Here is a 14,584-nt window from a genome sequence, read left to right as displayed (position 1 = left end):
CATGACAGGGCAATCAGATTACAAGGAGTTTGCGTTGGTGGTCCTACGTTGGTTGGCGTTGAGCGCACGGAAGACGTCGCATTGAGAAGGCTTAAGCGCGCTGTGTCGCTGCGCTGAAGAGAGCAGTTAATGCAGCTCGCGACTTAAAATGGTCGCTAATAATTAAGGCATCCTCACGACAAGAATCAGCTCGACAGAGTGCCCACAGCATTCCTTGATTCGAGGTGACACGCCATCATCAGTCTAACACCTAGGACGCAGGCGCTTGTCGCTGAAGGCCAGGCGAAGAAGAGCAGAGATGTATCCGGATGATATCTGGTTGGCTACCCACAGGGGGCCAAGTGACGACAAAAAAGATAAGGAAAAAAAAACACAAACAGCTGGGCCAGACCGACTGCAGGGGGTGGGTTGACTTTGCCGAACTCTGCCTCCTCTCTGGTCTGGCTGGCGCAAGAACTCGGAGATAATTTTTCTGGTCACGTATTGAGGCAAAATGGCAGCAAGTACGAGTACCATGACGAGTACGAGCGCGCGCGCGGCGTGGAGCGAAGATTCCCTTCAATGTTTCTTGACGCTTATAAAAGCTAAAAGCGTGAGCGAAGCACTCTACAGCAAGCGCCAGTGAAATCAAGACGTATATAAAGAATTGGAGCGGGAAATGCGCGGTATGGGTTATAATTTTACATGGGAACAGCTGCGCACCTGCTGGAAGAACATGAAGAAATGGTTCACGCTTGTAAGTATTGAAAAAGTCGTCCTTGTGTGACCTCCCAGGTAATTTATTCGTGGATTTTAGGAGCTGTTCGGATCGGACCAGTCGTCGCTCAGTCTTGAACGAGACCATTCCGACGTGAGGCTTCGGAAGCGGCGGAAGGGAACGTTTTGATGGTACATCGCCACGCCAAGCATGTTGTGCACATTCATCCATGAAACTAAACTCGGCATGAAATAGAGCTGATTCAAACATAACATGAAGCTCAACACAGCAGCGGAGACACCCATTGGAAATCAAAGCGAGCCGCTGCCGGCCTCGAAGAGAGCGCGCAAGTGAACGGGCGAACCAACCGACCGGAAAGAGCAGTAGTCGGGAAAGGGAACTTTTCGTCTGGGCGTTCCTCCTCCTCTAGCATGCGTGTGGTTTGCTTGCTCGACGCTAGGGGTAGCGCCGATCTCTGCCCGACAGAAAACAACGCGGTGGGGTCGGGCTACTGGTAGACAGAAGGGTTGAAATGTTGTTGAGAGTACACACCAGTCGTTGTGGTGTGTACTCTCTTCTTGTCCGTCGTCTTGTGTGACTGGTTTTTTCTCAGTTTACTGGTAGACATCTGGCGCGGCCCGACCCGACCCGCAACGTCGAGCTCCAGTAAACAAGGTTATTGGCACTGTAGCATTCTAGGCTGACGAGAGGCCAGATCGCGCTTTTGTTTGTCTTTGGAGGCAGTATGTGTGTCGATGCGTGCACAGTAGCATACTATAGTGATGCGTGTTATTCTTTGCTCGGGCGAACTCTCCGCACAAGGGGGAATCAGGCATTCCAATGGGAAATGAGTATGAAATTGTGAAAGCTGCTCAAATCACAAGCCACACTACCACCTTACTAGGATATGCCAGGTGGCAGCTCCTTCTGTAACGAGAGATGTAAGGAACGATTCTACTCTTCATTAATGTTCCGTTAGTCAGTTTGATGTGCACTGCAATAAAGCGAACCTCTGTAGCTTCCTCCATTTTCTCACGAGTGCAAAGGCGTTGGGTGGCGTTTAGGCTCTGAAAGAATATTTCTTAACAGCCCTGCCCTTTTGAAAGATGTTTACGGCGCTAAAGGTGGAAAGTTGTGACCCTGCAGGCGTCGTCATGTGGCAGGCATTGAATTGTGCTACAGACAAACTTCCTGTGACAACAAGGCGCCGACAAAGGAGTGGAAGGGTCGGAGCCATCCGTCTAAATGTGACCTCGGCGCCCGCATGTCTCATGCGAGGACGGCAGAGTACTCACCTGAGCGCTGGTGATTGAAGGCCGACTTTTGCAATGCCAGAAACTAAAGCCCACGCGATGCTTTTACAGACACCACGAGGAAGCATGAAGCTTTATTTCTGCGAGCATGTAGCTCTACGCTATTGGAATTGTGCGGAAGCGGCCCACTAAAGCCGGATTTCGACATCACAGTGCGCATAGTTTACAAATATTCAAGAAAATCTGGCGCTTGCAATGAATAAATGAAGCTCAGCCATGCTCGGCGACAAATATTTTGCAGTTGAGCCCACTTTTAACGCACTTGGTGGTCGCGCGGATTGCGTTCGTTCTATCCGAGGTTCGCAGTAAGCGGACTCCCCATGTTACAGCCGAAACTACTAAGTCGGACAGAGTAAATCCTTTTTGCGTGTCTGCCTATTTGAACGAAACCCTATTACAGTGCTTTCTAAGCTCTCCAACGCGGCGAAATGGTCGTCGCCGGCACCCTTGCTACCGACAAGCTGGTTTAGGGACGCGATATAACTAATCGTGGTGGAAGCGCTCAAGATAGCAGACGGCAGGTCATCCCACTCGTCAACTTTCTCATCAGATTCCTGGCATTGCCAGGGTTCCTGTACTTTGAATGCTATTATTTTCGTCAGTGTATGCCCTTCCGATGTCGGCGTCATCATCCGAACCCATGAAGTCATATCACAGGCAGCGTGCCAGGCCGGGCGAGCTGCGCATCGACGACGCGTTGCCGCATGTTCATATGCGTCCTCCATCGTTCCTGGCTCCCTAAACGCTGCCTTGCAGAAGCAGTTCTTGATGCACTCCGCAGCCAGTTCCATCCTTATCATTCCACGCCGGGGAGCCGAGAAATTCGAACTCGGACGTCGCGGCACCTGCCATGGACAGGACAAGATGACCGACCACCCGTTTCGGAAAATCACAATGAGAAAGCGCGCGGTTTTTTATTTGATCATTCCATAATGTTTGGGCTTATATGGGTTTAACGCCCCAAAGCGACTCAGGCTATGAGGGACGCCATGGTAAAGGGCCTCGGGAATTTCGACCGCCTGGGGTTTTTTAATGTGTTATATACTTAACGCCCATACCGATGGCACTCGTCCTGCCACCTTGACAACACTTGGGGCGTGAGCCCTGCTGTCTAGTTTTGGTCAACCATGATAAGCGGGAATTTCGCCAGGGGCTCCGAAGGGGGGTCGTGTTGAGGTATCACCCTGTAGTGCTAGTGATCGCGTAAAAATCCCGCCAATTGCATGATGTATTGCAACCCGCGCACCTTTTGTGTGCGTGTAACGACATGCGGATTGGAGCGCTCTCACTAGGCTAAAAAATTACCCGGCCGCTTAGTTTCGGTTTCTGAGCGTCACGGCCAGGCGCGGCGACGGCAGCTGTCGGCCGCCGAACCCAGCTGCGCGCCGCTTTCGGACGGCGACTGGCGCGTCGTTGGTCACATTTTTATTTTTAGAAACTGTCTATGTGCGTTCCCCTCACTTATGGCCGCGCCGTTCTTCCAGCACGTCAAAACTGCGCTCTCGTCACGGTGTTTTCGTTGTTTGCGCGATGGCGCATCTTTGTTCGCAAGACTTCATCGCATATTGGCATTTTCGGCAGTTTTTTTTTCCCCAAATAATTCGGCCTTCGGATAATTCAGAAATTTCTACCGGTCCCCTGAAGTGCGGACTAACGCGGTCAATACGGTTATGCTACCCACCGTGTTATATTTAGTTACCAGCCATGTGTCATTTCATGGCTTTCATTTTGTTAACATATTTTGCATGACCGTATAACGGGCTGTATATTGTTACGCTGTCTGAGCAGAGAGTATACATTTCTGTGTACGTCATGTTTTCTTTTTTATTGTATGGTACTGAGTCAGTCTAGTTTTGTTTTGTCTTAATTTCAAAGACTATACACAAAAGACTTAAGAGTCATTGAACGTCTACTCTGCCGGGTGTTTTTTTTTAGAAGGTCCAAAATTTTTAAAGAAAGGTAAATTCCTTTAGATTTATTTTAACTCTGGGGCTATACTGAGGGCTACGGCGAACGCCAGGCAAGAAGCAAACTATTTTGATTAGTTCGCTGATTAACTGAATACGTTAATTAACTTTTATAATTTTTATTTTAGGGGATATGTTGTATTAGTAGAATTGGAGACCGTCTTCCAACAGTCCAACCAAGAAAAAAAATGTTCATGAAAAAATTTTTTGCGCGCGTTACGAAGCGAGAAAAAGTCACCCTGGTAGGCACCTTCACACTGTAGCACAGTGTCTGTGAGCACCTGTGACGTAGTTCGCTCCGCCCTGCGCTTTGTGTCAATGCGTTTTTGTTCCAACGCGATATTCCGTGAGGCCGCGGAGCGAAGCGAAACAAGCAGCGATAGCGCAGGCCGCCCGTCCGGGCTTTCAGGTGATATCAGCCGTGTGACGCGAAGCGTAGGGCGGAGCGAACTACGTCAGAGGCGCTCACCGCCGCTGAGTTACGGTGTGAAGATGCCTACCAGGGTGACTTTTTCGCGCCTCGTAACGTGCGTGAAAAATTTTTAATTAAAATTGTTTCTTCTCGGTTGGACTGTATGGAGGACGATCTCCAGTTCTGCGAATACAACATAACCCCTAAAATAAAATTTTGAAAAGTTTATTAACATATTTAGTTAATCAGCGAACTAATTAAAGCAGTTTTCCTCTTGCCTGGCGCCCGCCTTAGCCTCCAGTATAGCCCCAATGCTAAAACAAATCTAAAGCAATTTACCTTTTTTTAAAAATTTTGGACCTTCTGAAAAAAAAAAAAAAACACCCGTATATTTCTCCACTTGTGTAGTTGCTGGTCGAATTGCTCCTAGGCACATCTGGCTTTTTTGTCCCTCGGGCGACGCGTGAAGCCTACCCAAACATGTTGAATTCAGTTATTGTTAAGTAGACCGGCTTGGCCACTCCATAAGGTCCACGCTTTTCTTCAACCATTTTTTCATAAGCCGAGGAGAGTGCTTCGGGTCGTTGTTCTTTAAAAACACGTATCCAGATTCCAAGTCTTTCCATGTCTAAGGAAGCATCACCTTTTCAAAAATTATCTGATGTATCTCTTTGCTTACGGTACTTTGAATTAGATGAACGAATCCAACTCCAAAATCAGCTCCGTGCCATTACGTTCCCGCCTCTTTATGGTTTAACGTGGGAACCTGATGACGAGGTCCATATCGACTGCGTTTGGGGCGGCGGATCACATCACTCACACACGACCAGAACTTTGATTCGTCTAACGAACTCACTCTTTTCAGTTGGTCGCATACGCACACCATGCAGGTGTTCTTTTGCCTACCTCATCCTGGCAGCCCAATTCTCTTCACTGATATGCGAGTTTTGAGCTTGGCTCTCTCCGTTTAGCCCAGCACATTGCACATGGCGTCTCACAGAGCATTAAGCCACTGCAGAGCCTGGTACCGAAGCAAAATCACAGTAAATGCCGATAAAAGACAGTCAGAGGTTTTTCGAGTCGCGCGAGCAATTTCTTTCTCGACAATTTGGCTGCTCGATACGGGGTGCCCCGGGGATGAGCGGAAAACCAAACCTCCCCTGAATGTAAACCTCTTCGAAAGTTGCTAAGCCGTGGACATGCGCTACTGTGAATTGCATTGAAAGCTGGTATAGTGTGACGTTACGTGCGCCTCGCACACCGCCCATTCCGTATTAATATATGCAGTAATAACTGTAGCCGCCGAATATGTTGCTTGAACATATGGCAAATTAATCATAGTTTAGTACAGACGGAAAATGAGCGCAATAGGAAGTGCCCATGATACGACGAAAATGAAAATCTTACTAAAGGCAAACAGTTACGCCCCCAACGAGTCCTCCGGGGATTTTTCCGGATGATATTTACCGAGGGATATTCCGGGGGTATTTTGAATTTATACTAGAAAACTGAAAAATATATCTTTTCTTCCACGACTGTACATCTTACCAGTCACGAACAATGGTAGACTGGGGTGCATTGCCTTCCTATCGAAGTTTTTTCTAAGTGTTCCAATTCTCTTCCTCTGCTTTGTACAACCTCAGAATGTTAGGATGGCTTATTACCATTCTGCAATGCGCCTGCCAAAGGCGTCATTGCAGCCCTAACTCTGTGCGAGAATTATACAGTAACGAACACAACCGCATTATGACATTATGAAGTCGATAGTAGTCGTGTAGTGAATATAGGTAGCGATTAAATCATCCGTACTTGGGGCGAGTAACGAGAACACGTCTGCGTCCTGTTGTGTTTTTTTCTTCTTCATTCTCCTCCTTGCTTAAACAGCGCAAAAATATGAATAAAAAGAGGTAGGCGCAAAAAAAAGGGGGGGGGGGGGGGGCTTTGTAGATGCATATTTCTTTTTATTTGTTTTAGGCTGTAGTCAATATTGCCGTATCTGGACGGCTGCGTCCTGCGCTATCCCGACGTCGTGGATAACGTGCGTGCTTATACCACGGCTCTCATTTTGCACTTCCTGCAGCCCTGAAAAATATAACTGCGTCTGATGTATCGTCTTGCAGTCCGTGAGCGACAGAACCGTAGCCCACCTTTGAGAATCACTGGGGGAATGGAATGTGCTAGCGCAGTCTCGTCCGTTCTTTATATATTTTTTGATTTTCTAACTAACGTCAGCTTATAAGTGGGCGCCTTAATTTTTATTTTCTCTTTGCTGCCGATAAAAAACGAGTAAGAAATAAGATATTTCCATAGTCGTTAGCGATATTCTTTTTACGAGCGCACCTCGCACGTGCCTTCGCTCTCTTGCGCAGCATCGGAGAACGGTACGCGCGCAGAGCACTTTTAGTGAAACTATTTTCGCATCAGTGCCGTGCTTCTTTCTCCATTGTTCTAGCAGATACGTAGTGGTAGTGCGGAACGCGGTTCTTTTCTCTCTCTTTTTTTTTTTATTAGGGCCGCTCGCGATACGGGATCCCCCTGAATGTGACGCTCCTTTCCGAGAGCAGCTGCCGTGTAGATTGCATCCGGCGAGGGTAGAAAAGCGATCCCTTCGGCATCTCGTCATGAATCTGAGACGTAGCGCGAGCGGCCGGCCTCCGTCCCTGCTGGCAGTCTATCCGCGGGGACGGAGCACGCCAGGTGAGTTCGGAGGGTGCGGTCCGATTCGCGCGTCCATTTCAAGATGCTGTCGTAGACTACTGGCATTTTGGCTCCCGCCCCTACGGAGGTTTAAGGTTCGATTCTCGCGCCTCAAACGACATAACGTCAATTGTTCCCTTAAGTGAGATTTTAAGAAAAGAGGGTGCAGCTAATCGAACACCGCGTACTGGCTCAAAGCCGGCAGTAGAACGAAGAATGAGGTGCTTAGCTGCATTTAATATTATTCTGACAGCGGGTATAGGGAGTGCACCACAGAACTTGAGTCAGAGTTAAAAATAAAGCGGCGCATTATGCGAGGACGCAGCTTGTTAAACCACGTGTTTGGCCACTCAATAAGGCAATTCTAAGTGTTTTTGTACTATTCATTATTGTATTATGAAATAAATAAGTTCCAAAACTTAATTGACGCGTCAAGTTTGAAATTATAGGTGAAATTTCTGTAGAGTGGTCAATGAAACTTATAATTTAGAAGTTTGCATCTTGTAGTTTCTGTTGCATGGATTAGGGCAACAGAAAGCCCGCGGAATTAGAGAGTTTTAGCAGAGTGGAGTCGTATTAGCATGCACGTAAGCCGGATGGCTGCTCCGAACGCGCAGCTGTCACTGCGCGTACGCAGCAGGTGTGTGGTATACGTCTACGCTATGCTAAAATATGCTAAAACTCTCTAAGGCTGTAGAGAATTTCGCCGCAAGGACCCTGCTCGTATGAGAGCATTGCTATCGCGGCGTGATAGCGAACACGTATTAAACGCTCTAGTCATTAATTTCATGTTTCCAACCATTTTCAGACCTTCCTCGCTTGCGGGAGGCTGCACCACCTGCTGTTCTGAAGTCGCCCGGGAATCCGTGCCAGCAACTCCCTTTAAATCGCAAGTGGCAGCGACCTTTGATGCTATCGCTTTCAGTGACCTCAAGCATGCAGAGTCCTCAGGAAAAACCGTTCCTTCAAAATGTTGGCAGGAGCGGCTATGAGTGTGCCCGATTTAACACTGGAAACGGATCGCGCCGAGTGTTGCTGAAACCAATCGTTTGGGCCCAGCTTACCCAATACGCTGGGCGATCTAATACCCGCACTACTGTGATGTTTTGCCTGACTTCTTACTGAACTCACTGAACTGAACTCACTCTATGACAGTCTAAAACGGACCCGGCCTTTAACGGAACACGGTTTCATTAGAAGCAGGCATTTAAATGCTATAACAGGAAATAACTACCAGACTAACCGTATCTTTCAGTGTACAGCAATACTACCATGTGCCCCCTTTGATGCTCTGCAGCATTCCGACTGGAAATGCACAGTTGAAGCCCGTCATAGTAGCTACGCATAGAGTAAAATTCCGCCGAGGAGCGTCCAATGAGATCGTGCTTTGTCCCACACCACCGCCGGGGATGACGTGATCAGCACCAGCCGGGGGCTGCACCTGAGCCCTGATGGGAAGGGGCCGTGTGCATTCATTCGCCGATGAGCTGGAAATGTGACGACGAACCCCTGCATCGTTCCGACCGCGACCGGTAGAGGACGGGAAGAGGGGGTCGCTGTAGCGCTGTTGCGGGGGCTACGCGCCGCGTAAGCAGCCGATGATTGGTCATATCACAGTCCTTCCATATTTCCATATGCAGCCCGGGGAAAGCGAAAGGAAAGAGCAAGGGCTGTTTCCGTTGTCGGCATCGACTCATCACCGGATTCAGAGGAGAAACGAAGACCATGATATCAGCGGCCGAAGTAGCGTCGTGGATGAAGGAACAATGGCGTAAAAAAAAAATACACTTGACACTTTGGAAATTCTAAAGTGTGCGTGGCGAAAGCCTTGTGGTCAACCCACTGCCGCTTCTTCGAACCGCTTGGCGCGGAATCTTCGGAGCCGTGCGTCTCACTTACTCAACTGCAACGAGACTGTCCATGAATTTAAGCCATTTCCTTGCAACGAGACGTCCGGCGACGGAGCGGCAGTGCAGCTACCACTGCCGACGCGCGCGCGCTCGTTCTACCGCTACTGTGTGACGTCACGGTTGCTATGCATAGCTGCGCCGCCCACTGGCGCGCCGGTTGCTAAGGAGAAGAGAAGGTTGCGCCGCTGCGCGGAGGAGAGGCCACAGCTGGCACGATTCCAGAAGGGTGACACCTCTGTTGTCAACCTTCTGTCGACAACGATGAGGCATTAAAGGGAGACTGAAGCACTTTTTCTGAAAATCGGGCTGGCAGCGGCATCCTATAGTTTTTCATGCTGTATACTGGAATATCGCATCCAATTAAGGCAAAAACAAGCGCGAATTGTCTTTTTTAGCCGAAATATGCGGCCTGTGTCGCGGGGCACGCCGCGCGGCGCGCCGCCGCCCGTGATTGGTCAAGAGAGGTCGTGACGTCACTTTGAGGACTGGAGAAGCTGCCGATGCGGATCCGGCGCTGCGTTGAGGGCAGACCGCAGCTTTCCGTGTCGTTGTAAAAGCGAATACGGCGACTATTTTTTTTTACTGACCACCGAAGAAAAGGATACTACAGTTTGCTCATTCCACGTATCGCCTGAAACCAAAAAAGACACAAGCAAAAAATTCTATGCCTAGCACAAGCATACGCCAGCGTCAAAGACGCGATACAGACCATGCGTAAAAGGTGCCAGCACATCATCGGCTCGTATTCTCGGAAAGGAAGGGGTGCGAACAATACTCAAGTCAATTACCACCACCGGACGCCTCCTGGCTCGCCCGGAAGAGCGTCATCCTAAAGAAAAGGCCCAAAGCACTGTCTAAATCTTGTTCTCAGTACCCGGCGTTGCAGGTTGGGGCAAGAAAGTATTTCAAGTGAACGATGAAGGAGCACAAAGTTGGTGTCAAAATTAGCGAAGCGCAGTGGCCAAGCACTGCGAGGCATGTGACCACAAGATAGTGACGCAATCATGGTGCGCTGGAAACCAAGCCAAATACGCGCACAAATACGCTTCACTCCTGGCGCGTTCAGCAGATGCCAGAAAACATTAATCGCTGCCTCGGAAACGTTCGCCCTTTCTAGATTTGCAGTTTAGGTTCAGTGAAGTAGTTGCCAACTATATGTGTGTTTAAAAGCCAAGCTAGCTGCAACTCGCCCGCTGCCACAACTTGATGAAGAAACCGAGTGAGGTTGCGGTGTTTTTTTGCAAAAACTCGGTTGGCATTCATTTCACTCATAAATTTGCATCCGAAATCAACGTCAAACGCTTTCATTTTAATTGCTTAGCTAGGATTAAACGAGATGCCGCATATGAAGAGCTTCGATGCTTGCTTGCTTTGCTTTATTGTGCTTTGCTCTGCTTGCTTGCTTGCTTGCTTGCTTGGAGACGTCGAACCGAGTATAAAATCACTAACCGAGCCTTGCTGAGTACGTCTCAGGTGGTCTGGCCGCACCTAAGCTGAGAAGAGCGACACATGCTTAAGCCTCTATAAGGTTTCTTCAGGGGCTAAATGAGCATGTTTCTACTTTTAAAAGAGGCGCTTCTTCGGAATGGTGACACGCCTCTTATGCGCGAGGAAATCGATGGAACTGTGTCATGGTTCAGCCGCGCCTTTTCGACAGAAATCTCCAGAGATCACACTAGGACAAGCTCTGCCTGTAGCCGCTTTTACGAAAGTGTTTCGAGCAGAGTAAGCTTGCTTTAGTCGGCTTGAATTCTTTGTCACAGCAGCGAGCGGTTGCGCTGCGAGCTTGTGGTCTTGTGGAAAACAGTGGGAGACGACACAGTCGCGGCCGTAGTTGTTCGTGGACACGAACGCAGAGTAGTACCTGTTGAATCTGATTCTCAAGGTCGGCTGACACGCTTTGTACGTCGCAACTCTCGCAGTACGAGGAACAACGCATGCAGCACGAGAAACAACGCGCGCTGAAAGCGCGCTCGCGTGCGCCGAAGCATCCCCGGCTCCTCAACATGACGTCACGCTGGCCGACATGGACGAGGTTTCCCTCTCCGCTGTTCCCCTCTCCTGCGCTCGCGCGGGGCGCGGGAAATTTAAACATCGCGTTTTTAATTGGTGATTGCGCCACTGTTTTAGCCAAAATCGAAAAAAATAATTTCACAGACGTGATCAGCAATGACACTACTTCAAAATCCTAGAAGGTTAGCTGATTCGAAAACCGCCTCAGTATCCCTTTAAAGGCTTTCGCCTTAAAAAAAAAAGAAAAGCGAAGCAAAAGTTCGTCGTCTTTCGATCGTTAGACTGGCGTGGCCTTTGTGGTGTCCCAAGTAACTTGAATCAATGTTTAAAGTTGCGGAACATCCTAAAAACATGCAATAAGTTTTCACACTGTGATGTAGTGGTAATTATCCCAGTTTACAAAAGAAAGCCAGCAAAATATTCAACGATTTTGTTTTTTTACCCACGTGAAACCCGCTCTCGTAAGGCAAAAGTCGGAAGAGCAGCTTCTGGGCCCATCCGCGGGTGATTGATCGTCGATAGTGAGTGGCTAAGAACAAAAGGGAAGGGGAGAATGCGAAAATAATTGCTAAAGAAAAAAAGATTGGTAGGAAACCGAGTAGGCATGCGAAAGCAGGTGTTCATTTTTCATTTGGAGGAGATACTTAAGCTCAGCCTTAGGGTATGACGCGATATCTTAGTGGTTTAATGCCCGTATATGCAAACTGGTCATTCCCTACATTCATAGGTGGCGGCGAGTCCTCGTACCAGCGCAGTGGCGCAGCGGTTGAGCGACGCGTCACTGCACTCGCCTGCCCAGCTTGCACCGCACAGTAGTCTCTGCAGGCTTTGATCTGGAGTAGAGCACTGCACGGGCCTCAATCTGAGGCTCGAGCCCGGCCCGGGCCCGAGACCTGAAGCCCGAGCCCGGCCCAGGCCCGCGGCTTCAAGCCCGGGCCCGGCCCAGGCCCGCTAAATTATCGCTCTAGCGAGCCCGGCCCGGCCCGTGAATCCTCGAGTGAAGCCCAGCCCGGGCCCGGCCCGGCCCGGCCCGTTTCACTGTTATGCTTGAGATATACTGCTCACTCTGAGCAAGTAGACTGCTACTAGACCGATAAGAAACTTGCCGACAAAGGTTCTTAAAACAGTTTGGCTTGGAGAAAGTTAGTTCTTTTTAACCCAGAAGGAAGTGATTAAGAGTAGTGATTGCCATGCCCGTCTTTTAGACAGTGATATCGTGTTGGTGCGCAGACAAACACGGAAGTTCCGAGAGCCAAATAAAAAGGGCTGCATACGCGCGTAACAGACTACTTTGCATTCCCCCATGATTTTAATCAGTTATATTTCGCCACCCGGAAGTATAAACATTAAAGCTGCCTAGCAAGCAGTGGGATGACAATTTTAGTGAACGCGATCTCACAGGTTGAACTCATAGCCGAACTGGTCGCCTTTCAGCAGAAACGAAATGCTAAAAGGCTTGAGTATTTCATGGTGTGTGTTTTGAAGACTATAAGCGTCGTAAACTTATATGTTCTTCCCGAATGCATTTCTAATAGTGTATAGGTATTTTTTTTTTCAGGAGGACACAGGGGCGCAATAAAAGACACGGACAGAGAAGTAGACAGGGACGAGCGCTCGTCCCTGTCTACTTCTCTGTCCGTGTCTTTTATTGCGCCCCTGTGTCCTCCTGAAAAGTTATGAACCAACACGCCCAAATACAAGTACTTTTGTGTATAGGTATGTTTTGGGATGACGAACGATCAATGGCCAATTAAGACCGGTTGAATTTTACTCTTCCTGGTGGAGCAGAAGATAACGCGCGAACCACGTGATAACTTACAGGGCAAAACACTTGCCATGACAACCAGGCTGAAGAAGCGAGGAGGGATAGATGTGGTTATGAGATGAGATTTACAAACTGTCGCGAGCTTTTGTGGCCATTTCATTTACGAAACGTTTCGGTCAGCTGATCAAAATGAAAACCAAATGCGCTTTACTTTGTGAATTTGCTCACAAGAGAAAAATATAGCTATAACATAAACGCTATGTTTTTGGGGCTTAAGGGCCCAAGGGGAGTCAGGCTGTGAGAGAAACCGAAGCAGAGGGCTCCGGATCATTTCGACCACCTGCTTCTTCAACGAGTAGCGATACTGCAAAGTACGCGGCTGTCATGCTGGCCGCCTAGATAGAAAGGCGGCCGCCGAGGCTAGGAGCAAACCCTGGTTCCCCGGCTCAGTAATCAAGCGCCTTGACCACTAAGCCACGGCGGCGTGGAAATAAGGAAATAAATAAGCCAAGTAGTAAAGCTTAGTTGTTTTTTTTTTTCTCAGCGCGTACTATAACCCATAGTTCATCCGTGTCGCTGCTCCAATGCCGCAGTTGTGTACTTCACTCTACAATAGTGCATGAAAAGTCGGACACCAGCCGTTTCTGTACGGACCCAAGCCCGACTCAGGTCCGCCGCTTTAAGCCCGAGCCCGGCCCGGGCCCGCAACTTCAGGCCCGGCCCAGGCCCGGCAAAACAAATGTCCCGACCCGGCCCGCGGGCCGGGCCCGGGCTTTCGGGCCGGCCCGAGCCCGTGCAGTGCACTAATCTGGAGACAGGAATTCCAGGTCGGATCTAGGTTTCATTGACGCAGTGGTAGCCTTGGGGCAGAGCATCTGCATTGGGAGGCGCCGAGTTCGAATCCCGTTTCCACCGTGGTCCCATCGATATTTCAAATTGATAACAGCGCCTCGCAGCCAGGTGCTCGGTTCTTCCAGGGCCCAGGGGGAACATGGTTGGACAAAAGACCACCCGGTACCTAGAAAAACTGGTGAGAACATGATTCAGGCAGTATAATTTCAATATTGACCAAGTAGAGGAGAATACATGCAGTAATGTTATTCGCTAGTGTTTATAAATAGCCACATGCGTTCGCGCAAAAGGAAAGCGGCGTCTCAACGGCCGCCTTTGCCTCCTGACTGCCGCTCTATTTTGTGGAAGCACGGCGCTCGACCGTTCACAGCCGCCGAGTTCTCCCGCATACGTCGGAAGGAGGGCGCCTTTGCACTGCGGGCGCTTCAAGCGGCAGTCCGCACAGTAGTCGCTCGGCCGGACTGCGCCCGGCGAAAGGCAGCTGCATCGCCTTGGCGCGCGCGACGCCGGTAGGAAGTTGCGGTATCGTGCATGGGGGCGGCAGTTATCGCCGCGCGTGGGAGGCGTCGCCGACGTCGCGAGCGAGGAACGTCGCCTCCTCGGGTGCCCTTTGTCCCCGAGTGCTTGCTATCGGCCCCATAAGTGACCGCAGCGCGCACGGCAGCGCACGCACATCGCCGTGCACACACGGACCTGGTCTCGCGGTAAGTGGTCTCCAACTCTACGCCTGCCGCCGGTGCGGTGGTCACGCGGCGGCCGTGTACGCCCCCCCGCTGCGAGTTATGGAGGACGGGCTTAATTCTCACCGGACGCACATGCCGGTGGAACTGGGGATTTTACCTGCTGCATGTTGCGCTCGGGCTGTTTGCTTTGCTTCGGGGCGGCTCTCCTTTCCTACGAATTTTATTGCATCGAATCGGAACACCCGGCTGCGCTGCTTGTTTTTGATTAACTTCAT

At 49.8% G+C, this 14,584-nt stretch overlaps 1 protein-coding gene across 4 annotated transcripts in view; it reads left to right on the top strand.

Annotated features, from left to right (window-relative positions):
- Positions 1 to 14,584, top strand: part of Dip-B (Dipeptidase B) — a 69,141-nt gene that overhangs the window by 15,465 nt on the left and 39,092 nt on the right. The window contains exons 1-2 of one of the 4 annotated variants that reach the window (XM_089580563.1): positions 7,041 to 7,086; positions 7,895 to 7,975. The exons of 1 other annotated variant lie outside the window; for it this stretch is intronic. The gene's annotated coding sequence lies outside the window, so the exon portion shown is untranslated. Of the gene's footprint in view, positions 1 to 7,040; positions 7,087 to 7,894; positions 7,976 to 14,123; positions 14,331 to 14,584 lie in introns of those variants that run through there. 2 more of the 4 variants (XM_089580561.1, XM_089580562.1) reach the window with 2 other exon arrangements.

The sequence above is a fragment of the Amblyomma mixtum genome, chromosome 3 (genome assembly GCF_055824585.1).
Source record: "Amblyomma mixtum isolate Tamu chromosome 3, ASM5582458v1, whole genome shotgun sequence".
In the NCBI taxonomy this organism is placed as follows: Eukaryota; Metazoa; Arthropoda; class Arachnida; order Ixodida; family Ixodidae; genus Amblyomma; species Amblyomma mixtum.
This window is presented reverse-complemented; position numbering and strand designations above follow the sequence as displayed.